Source organism: Lupinus angustifolius, chromosome LG11 (genome assembly GCF_001865875.1).
Source record: "Lupinus angustifolius cultivar Tanjil chromosome LG11, LupAngTanjil_v1.0, whole genome shotgun sequence".
Lineage (NCBI taxonomy): Eukaryota > Viridiplantae > Streptophyta > Magnoliopsida > Fabales > Fabaceae > Lupinus > Lupinus angustifolius.
Window position 1 is genome coordinate 6,885,969 of NC_032019.1, and position 9,643 is coordinate 6,895,611.

At 30.1% G+C, this 9,643-nt stretch overlaps 1 long non-coding RNA gene across 1 annotated transcript in view; it reads left to right on the plus strand.

Moving 5' to 3' along the window:
• LOC109360302 overlaps nucleotides 3,851-9,643 on the plus strand; it is an 18,737-nt gene continuing 12,944 nt past the window's right edge. Inside the window, exons 1-2 of the long non-coding RNA XR_002109154.1 lie at nucleotides 3,851-3,864; nucleotides 5,990-5,993. This is a non-coding gene — a long non-coding RNA (uncharacterized LOC109360302). The remainder of the gene's footprint in view (nucleotides 3,865-5,989; nucleotides 5,994-9,643) is intronic.

The window sequence follows — 9,643 nt, forward strand, 5'->3', positions numbered from 1 at the left end:
ATGTCTTACTCTCTCTATTTCTCTTCTTTTCTATTGCTTGCTTTTCGGACGTGTGCTCGTCAGGTAGACAGCTTTGCTCGGATTTGGAGCTACCCGTCCGTGATGTTTCAAGAGGGGGCATGAGGAATTGAGGAAGAGGCAGTACCCTAGCTTTGGAGTTAGCCACTAGGAGTTGCTTATCATTTTGTGAATTTTGAAACACTAACGGCTTCAGTTGTTCATGTCTTTGTTTAGTGTCTTTTGACGATGATTAACATTTTCGCCCTTTCTTTTTGGATTTTGTATATGTTAGTGGCGATGTAGTTTTTGTCTTTGTTGATTTAGTTTGTATGAACTAAAGATGACTTAATTGATTATATGCATTACTTTATTCAGGAAATTGTGAATCAGGTTAAGTTATCCTTTGATAACGATAAGTTGATTTTACGCATTCGAGTTACTTAAAGTGATGTCCCGGAAAAAGGAAGGTTTTAAAAAGGAAACAATTTTATACAATCTCTTTATTCAAAAAAAAATTACCAATTTTTCCGCAATGTTTTTGAGAAGTATTTTTCGGGGCATTACATATACCGTTTTTTTAAATAGCATATATCATTATCTTTATCCATACTGGATCCTCCAATAGTAGAAATGATTCAGATTCATTGTTATCTAATCAACTAGGCTTGTACCCAAAAAAAATGTAATCAACTAGGTGAAATTGTAAAATATGACAAAATTATTGATCCATCCAAATTCATCTAAATTAAATCCATACAAATTCATCTGTTATAGTTAATGGATTCAAATTTATATAATTCAATTGATAATGTTGATAATGGATGAGTTCAAATCCATCCATTATATCTCATAGATATTCATTGATATATTCATCTAGATGAATACCCAATTCATTCAGAAAACCAAAATTTTAAAAATGACCATTGATTTTCAATTTCATTTAATATTTAAGAAAAATAAATTCAAGCAAACTCATCAATGATTCTTATTCTCACTTTTAATATTTTATTAAATTAATATCATTTATAGGATATGTGTATATAGTTAATATTAAAAGTTTATTTTTAACTACATAACATATATAAGTATGAGAAAAAAATGTATTCACTGACAGTATATGAGTTTTATATATTGTCACTATATCATTCACCATTTATATTAAACCATAATCGATTCTTCAAAAAAAGTAATCTAAATAAGTGGTAAATGATGTAGTGTTAAGTATTTGTAAAAAACTTTAGACGTGGAACCTTAAACGTCGCATATTTGTAGAATATTTGCAAAAAAGTACAAAAATCACTTTTTTTTAAAATGTTTTGTTGAGATAGTAGTTTTTAAAATAATGATTTTCTTCAATAATGTTTTTAGTTCCAATAAAAAATCAAATAGATTGGATATTCATCCATCTAAATCCATGAAAATGGATTTGAATTCATCCATTAAATTTGGATATGAATGTATATGATAACTTAAAATATAGTTTAAATAGATTTACATGAATTGATGAGTGACTTTTCATCCATCCATTCATTAGCATACTAATCCATTGATTTGCCACTACAAACTACCAAGTAATTATTGGTGTATATGACAAAATGGACATTGCTCGTGGGCCTGCACACATAGCCCACAATTTTTTTGAGGGTAAGACATGTAACTTTTGCTCATTTGCTCGTTTTGTCTGGCCCGTTTATTGGTAAAACTCACGGACATTTCTAATGAGCAATGTGGGCGGCCTGCTAGCATAATATAAAGAAAAAAAGAAGAAAAAAAATATAATTATGTGATTTTATGTATTAAAAAAAATTGTGATGTAATATGATATAATCAATTTTATAGAAAAATACCAAAGCTTTTTTAATTTTGTTATCTTTTAACTACTTTATTTCATTTATTTTTATTATATTATATTACTTTTTTATTTGTAAATTATCCATCAATATCTGCAAGTCGCCCGTTTGACCATTTTAATAGGAGCAGTGCATGCCATTTATCCGTTAAGCCAATACGAACATGGGCAAAACAAATTAAGCGGCTGTTTTATCATATCTAATTGTAATAAAAACCCAAGACCTTTGAAGTTTGAATTAACATAATTCACTGTTGAGCCAACCTTTCAATCATTCAATTATTTTGGGTAAAACTTACTCAAATGTTGACCTGTTATCCAGTGCTAAGTGTAATTGAAAAAAAAGAAAAGGAGAGGACGGGTAAACTTTTTCCCAGCAAGCGAATTTAAGAGCTACAGGTGTTGTCTGAACATAACAGGAGTTACTAGTTTTTGTTTGGTAAGCATAGTTGAAATTTAAGACTAGGTTTAGTTCAAGTGGGATAATTTTAGGCCCATAAGTAAGTTCGGTCTCCGGAGCCCACAAAAACTATGAACACAGCCCACATACAAAAAATGCAAACTGTCCTAAAAAGAAACTTGTCGTCATAAAATTTAGATCATTTGGAAAAAAGAGTAATTTTTTTCCTAAACAATAACCCATTTTAATTTACATCATCCTCTTACAAATGTATTTTCTCATAGCATGTTTACACTATGGAAGTTCGAAATAGAGTATGGTGAAAATGAAAAAAAAATGGTGCTAATTATATGAAAAAACTGCTAGAAATAATTCATGATAGGTATACAAGTTGGCCAATTGGAAGAGGCACACAAGTACTCTAACTATTTATTATCTCCAAACTCTTTCTTTCTATTCAATAGCAGAAAAGGTTAACATGTAAAGTATATGAACCTTTACTATACTTAGATTATCGCGATAGTGATTTATGAAGAAAAGAAATTGTCATATAAAGTGAGGTTGGAATGAAGCTAGAAAACTTTAGTGGGTCAAAATCTTAGAATCTTGAGTGTGTGGTGGGAAGAATGTAGTTGTGTTAAGTATTTGCTAGAGAACTATACTATTTATAGTGATAAATACCCGTCTTGAATGAGAATATATGTGATTTAAATCAAAATAAAAAAGTTACACAATGATTGTTGTCCAACATATTTTTCCAACCAACATGTACCTTAGTTGATTCTTGATCCAACCATATGATTGAATCAATCTAAAGTAAAACAATTTGTTAGTGATAGGTACACTGCACTTTTCCTAAATAATTCAACAAACATTACTGCTTATAAAGAGTTTAAAAAATCTCAAACTATTTTCATTATATGAGCTGGTTACATTTTATATCATAGGTAATAACTTTATTATTTTATGGAAGTTTACCCTCAAATTATATATGGAAAAAAATGAAATCGTTTAATATTAGTAGCTGAATTGATAATAGTAAAAGATATTTAAATGTGAAGGGAATAATCGAGTCTGATTTCTCAAATAATTATCCTCCTATTCTATTGATATTACTCCCTTCAGCCCTATGAAGGATCATCTAGATTGATAGTTACTATGGGTCCCCTTCACCAAACCCAAAAGGTAGGTCTGAATTTTAGAAAGAAAAAATAAATATTAGTTCAAATTAATAGAGCTTGCATAAAGAATAGGTGCCCTACTATAGCTATGCTTTTGTAATTTTCTATTTACTGATTCTCTCTTCATAATACATAATACAATATGATCATAGTCCACTGAAGATTGGAAAATAAAAGAACAACCAATCATCCCCTGAATGTATATAATTAATTTTGTTGTAGTGTTAACTATACCCTTTTCCTTAACTCTCGCATATGTATTTGTCAAAGATTTGTTTTTGATTGTAGAATTTCTTTTAGTACATCATGAAAAATTTATTCCAAGAATGTCATAATTCTTTTGATTTATATGAAATGTTTTAAAAAATGTGATTTTTATTCAAAAATATATTCTTTTTAGCAAGAAATTAATTATAAAGTAGATAGCATCAAAAGTTATTTCACATTAAAAAGTGTACTCACCTAACATCCACATATTCACAAATTTAGATTCCCCGGTATGTTATTTTTGTAGCATTTATTTATGTAATTTGTAAAAAAATTCCATCAAATATGGACATTTCACATATGAGATTCCAAAATATTTATTATACCAAACACATATATAGTTCCCATCCAAGAACAAATTAATTTTACCAAGAAAAACAACAAATTAAACTGTGAGCATTAAACATATTATTCTGAGCTTGTCATTTTCTCTTTATATGTCCCGCATATCATCTTCATATATATATATATATATATATATATGATCATAGTATCTTTATATATATCAATAACGCCCAATTAAATTATCAGATAGATCAAAATATCAATAATTCAATTCATATGAGTAATACACATTAGAAATGACAATTATATAAACCGAAATGAATTAGTTCTTAAACCATAAAGTGAGATAAAACCTTTAGCTATAAAAAATAGTAATAAAAGCGTTGAGGTGTAACCATGTGAGCCCCCTCTAGAAGGGTCAGGGCTTCAAGGACACGTAGTTAATTGAAGGTTTGTGGCACATGGAAATGAATCCCGGGAAATCTTAGATAAGCTACACAATGAAACTATAAAGGATATTTTTGAAAAGATACTTCCAATTCCTCATAAGAAGTGACTCTAAAGCTAGCAATGCATGTCTCTATCTGAAACCATTTAAGGAAAGTCCATGACATTGAAAAGTCTTCACATAGCACTCAATTATCTTAATCTGGAAGTCCTTTTGGATTTTAGTTGCTGCCAAAATATCCAAACAGACATTGGTAGGCTCTTTATTTTCATGGCTTAACTCCAAGCGAATTAAAAGTGAACCAAACCTGTATTCAAAGTGACAGTTTCACCTTCATGAGAATGATTCTTTTGAGTGCACCAAAACCCAATAAAAGAAGAAAAAAAGTTATTAACTTTTCACTACATGGGCTACCGAGATAAATAAATGATTCTTCATTTGACAATGATTGTTGAATATTGAGAGGAATAGGAAATGTAAGCAGCTTAAATACAAATCATGCCTTAGATTTTATTATAATTATGTTACACATGTTTTAAGATTTTGGGTCAAGATATAGTAACAATTAATGTTGTGAAATTCGAGTCGGACATCAAACCGTAAGAGTTCGCATATTTGGTTTAGCCGGTTTAATCGGGTTAATCGACTAAACCATCTGGTTAGACCAGGTGATTTCGTATATAATTAATAATTTTTATCTATGAATATATGATTATATAAAAATACAAAACTTTATATAATTAATAATTATATATCATTATATTGAAGTAACATCCCTCCATTTTGTTTGGATTAGAGTCAAACAAAATATTAGAGTAGTGTTTTTTTTTAATTTTAAGTAAACCGTCCCGGGTTATTTCGGTTTAACTGTATTTAATACAGTCGGACCAGAATTTTGCTGGTTCAAAAGGGCTCAACCCCTAATTTGGTTAAGACTACAAAATATAGTTTTTTCAAGTAGACTGGCCAGACCACCCGGTCCAGTTCGATTCTCACAACACTAGTAACAACCCTTCTTATGTGTTTTTCAACTTTAAGTTTCCTAGTTTAATCTTGAGTTACTTTTGCTCCCCATTCCAAACAAAGTATTATTATACAAAATCTATTCATGTGTTGAAAGCTAAATCCAAAGAGATTAGTGCTAGCTCCAAGCATAGTTTGTTTGGTTCCAAAAGTAAGAATATAACTTGATGTTAGAGATTAGGTATGCTTAAGATTGTAATGTAGTTTCATTATAGTGTGCGAAGTGTTTTCTCATCAACATAAAAACTTAGACAAGTTCTGAGTCCAAAATTAAGTACTAGGGAATAGATAGCTAGGTTGTTATGGCTAAAATAAAAGGTGGTAACATTGATTTCATTGTTCTTACAAATAATCCATGATTACCAAATTATCATGAATGACATTGACACTAAGACTCTACTCTCTCTCGCTACCTCTATCCATTTTCTACACACCGACAAGCATAGGCTTCCAAGTATGAACCATAGTGAGGAAAATAATAGTAATTTATGACTAACATTTCACAAAATTTTCACCAATTTAGCTCTCCTATGCAGGTGAGTTGGTCATGGTAGGCAACAAATTTTTGGATAAAGAAAAGGACTAGAGTTGCTAGTCTTATATATCCACCCACCTTACATATATAATTTGAGTAATCAATTAACCATGATGTGGAATTAAGCTAAAAGGCTTATGTAAGTGAGAATTGACATTTACCAAACAAAATGTCAGATTTAAAGGAACTATATATACCTGTTTTGTGCTAAGGGTACTCTTACCTATGCCTTATTGTCTGTTCATTAATATCTTCTGAGACACTCATTTGCTTGCAAGGGACAAAGAGTTTGGAATAGAAGGTACTCTCTTATCATAAAATTGTTCAAACTAAGGGAAGGGGGGTAAGGGGGTCCCCCCATATCTTTAGATTACTTTCACATTAGAGAGAAGGAGTGAAAATGGTGAAGAGGAAAAAGAATAGGAAGGAACCTAGCATTTTCTTGTGATGCATATGCAAAATTGAAAAGCTGAGTTTTCCTGTAGGATTAACATTTAGGCAAAAGTGAAGCCAAAAAAGGGTTGGAAAAGTTTGAAAGTAATAATTCAAGTCTCATCATGCTTAGCAATCATGTATGTCTGCATCAAATTCATAAAACTTTATGAGGAATATGTATTATGCCATTTTGCAGCAAGATAATATCAACAGGAGTTTTTGTTTGCTACCATATTCAAGAGAAGGGTCAGGATTGTTAACTAGGAATTAAGGAAACTGTTAATATATAAAAATTAATAACTACCAAGCAATTAACTTTGCCACATCCACAAGGACAAAAAAAAGGTCACATCACTAATGAAAACTGAAGTTTGCTTAAAGAAAATGATAATATGATACAACAAGCTTAGAGCATCTTTAGAGGAAATTATTTTTCTAAACCAATTAATATTGAGAAGTAGGGTAGGTCAAAACCGATTTCTGAATATTCTCTTTTCCACATTGAAATGTTGGTTTCCCAAATCAACTTTATACCATAATTTTATATATATTAATTATATATTTAATATATCTTAACGTAAAATATAAATGTAAGTTATGTTTATGGAATCCATTTTAAGACAAATGATAGACTTGTACCAAATGAATTTTGGCATGAGATTTTTAAGTTAGTGGGAAATGTAAACAAATATCTTTCACTGCTGAGTTGATTGCATGGAAGTTACATTTGGGTACAATTGTCTAATTAATAGATGAGTGATTAGGTGGGTAAAGGCCTTTCTATTTAAGACAAATTCCCAACATCTCAATCCACATAAAAGTGCTACATCTGAATTAACATAGAAACAGAAACCCTCACTCAACCACTGAAGTATTTATAAAGAATCATAAATCTTTAATAGGAATAAGATCTTCAACAAATTAAAAAGCAAAACTCAACTTCTCTTGTATTCTAAAGAATGACACTGTATGTATAGTTTATTCACATCAATAATTTGGTTTTGAAATAAGTGTTGAAAATAAGACTACTTTAGAAGCATGTTTAAATAATTGAAGCTTGGTATGACGTACAGGTATATATATATATAAATGCACATGATGAAAAAGTTCCTAACATGCGTTATTATAAATGATTAAAGCACAATAGTGAATAATATTTTTAGTACATAATCTCATCATGCCCATGAACCATGCTAACTGTTACTAACTTACTGAAAAGTATATATATATATATACACCTTGGGGCCAGAAATAGAGAGTAATAACAGTCTTTGATTCAAAGTTAAACTGTAAAACTGTGCTTAAGAGATCTCGAATCCCCAACTCCTATACCACGTTGATTTGGATGAGATTTGGTTGCTTGCTATTTAACTTTCCAAAAAGAAGAGCCATGCCAACTATGAACCAACTCTCACTAATATAATATTAATCAATAGTACTATTAAATTACTAGATTCATAATGTTCTTCACTTAAATTTATTTTAACATTGTACCAATCAATAGGGTCTCCACATAAAAGGGCAAACCATAATTTACAAGTGGCTACACCCTATTTGCTAAGATCTTGGCCTTTCCAAAGTACAACATAAAAGGAAGAGAAAAAAATGGTACTAAGGAATCTAATCTTTTGTGTAAGGCTGCTAGCTTTTATAATCTTTTCTCCCTTGGACTATGTCCCTCTCCATGTTTGTCCATAGTTTCTCATACCATGTACTCATTTGCATGTTGCATATATAAGATTTTCATATATTTAATGAAGAAAGAAAAAGGCTTTACACCCATTTGTACAATTTACAATTACCCATGTTAGGTTGTGCGTGCAATATCCACTTTTATTGCTACTCAAACATAAAACACCAACCTTGCACTGTCATCTTGAATATTTTATTTCTACACCTAACCTTTAACTTGTACAATTCCTCTTCAGTTCTATGGGTTAAGTACTTGAGCATGTATTAGGGTCTTAGACTTCAACATATACAAAGCTGTATGGTAAGAGATTCCATTATTCTAAGCCTTAAGTCTTCGTGAAATGTGAATGCAGTTTTCAATGCCAACTAATAATGACATGGGAATTTTCTAAAAGAAAAGACCATCCAAGTTGGTAAAAAAGAGTTATTGTATTATTGAATTTGACAATGAAAAAGATACTAGTATATTGCATTCATATTTATACTTACAGTATATATATAGTAAGCATATATAACATATCTAATTTCATCCAAGGTAAAAGTACGCTAACTCATCAAATGTTAAGTCCAATAACAAAAAAAGAAAGTATTTTGTGTAAAAATGGAGACACAAATTTTATGCCCTCCTATTCTTCCCCTCTTTTCTTTTTGTGGTTCTTTTTCACTTTTTCCCTGTTCATGTATAATCTATATGTTAGCTCCTACGATCCTACAAAGTTTTTGCAAGTTAATGGAGGTGGTTAAAGCCTGAGACTCAGCCTAAAGTGTAGCATGTATTTTAATGTTGTTAATGTTGTTGTGTATGGTTTACTTTGTTTTAATTGTTAGTGGGCACAACGATTATGGTACTTTGTTTTGTCATGTTTAAGTGTGTGTATTAAAGGTAGATCAAATACAACATCTAAAAGAATAATAGTGATAATTCCTTTTGCAGAGTTGATGAACTAAAAGAAGATGAGAGTACTATAATACAAAAATGGTAAGTTATTTGACATTATTTGACAAATTACAAATATACCTATGATCAGGGAAAATATCTTGATCATTATTTCCATCATGATATTGTAAAGTTGCTTTGTATCTCCTCCTAGCTAAACATTCTCCAATCCAAGTTCTCAAGCAAACACAAATCCCTCTATAGCTGTGAAGAATTCTCCTCTTTTACACCCATAAGTTCTCCATGTCAGTTTAATTTCAATAACTACTTCTATGCCAAAAAATATGTTGAAGATTGAATATACAGTTACATCGATATTAATTTTACATATATCAATCTCATCCAAAATTTATTTCCTTAGATTATGATGAAAACTGGCCACTGAGTGTCATGTTCTTTGCTATTTTGAGAACTATTTTCTCATATGTTGTTGAAATGAGAAACACTTATGGAAGATTTCCATGTCAAATGTCTATATAACAAGATACAATTAAATAAAGAACAAAAAATAAATATAAGAAGTAGATAAAATAATTTGTTAAAGAAATCAGTGAATTATAAATATAAGCTTTTGAGCGATTATTCATATAT